The sequence below is a fragment of the Priapulus caudatus genome, unplaced genomic scaffold, assembly GCF_000485595.1.
Source record: "Priapulus caudatus unplaced genomic scaffold, Priapulus_caudatus-5.0.1 Scaffold126, whole genome shotgun sequence".
NCBI classification, from domain to species: Eukaryota; Metazoa; Priapulida; class Priapulimorpha; order Priapulimorphida; family Priapulidae; genus Priapulus; species Priapulus caudatus.
Window position 1 is genome coordinate 50,759 of NW_014577187.1, and position 579 is coordinate 51,337.

A 579-nucleotide genomic window follows, 5' to 3' on the forward strand; every position below is an offset into this window, starting at 1 on the left:
ACTTCTGTTTCAATGATGTATACCTACAAGCACGTGATTTCCTGGGATTGGTAGTGGGGATTGTAGGTTATGCAACTTGAGTATCATAGATCATCAGTAATCAGTACCATGTGTAGATTGTTTATAAATTTTCAATATACGGTACATATATATTTTGTATAAGTTGTCAATAGCAGCAGTGAGAGTTTGTCGTCACGACTAGTATCAGTGAGGGTAGGTAGCCAAAGCTAGCAGCAGTGAAGGTAGGTAGCCACGGCTAGCATCAGTGAGGGTAGGTAGCCACGGCTAGCAGCAGTGAAGGTAGGTAGCCACGGCTAGCATCAGTGAGGGTAGGTATCCAAAGCTAGCAGCAGTGAAGGTAGGTAGCCACGGCTAGCAGCAGTGAAGGTAGGTAGCCACGGCTAGCAGCAGTGAGGGTAGCTCCAAGAAACGGTATCGCTAGGGTTAGGATACCATCGTCTAGACAATTCGTCGCACAGCCTGGTCGGGCTACAGTGAGGGTCGGTAGCCACGGCTAGCATCAGTGAAGGTAGGTGGCCACGGCTAGCATCAGTGAAGGTAGGTGGCCACGGCTAGCAG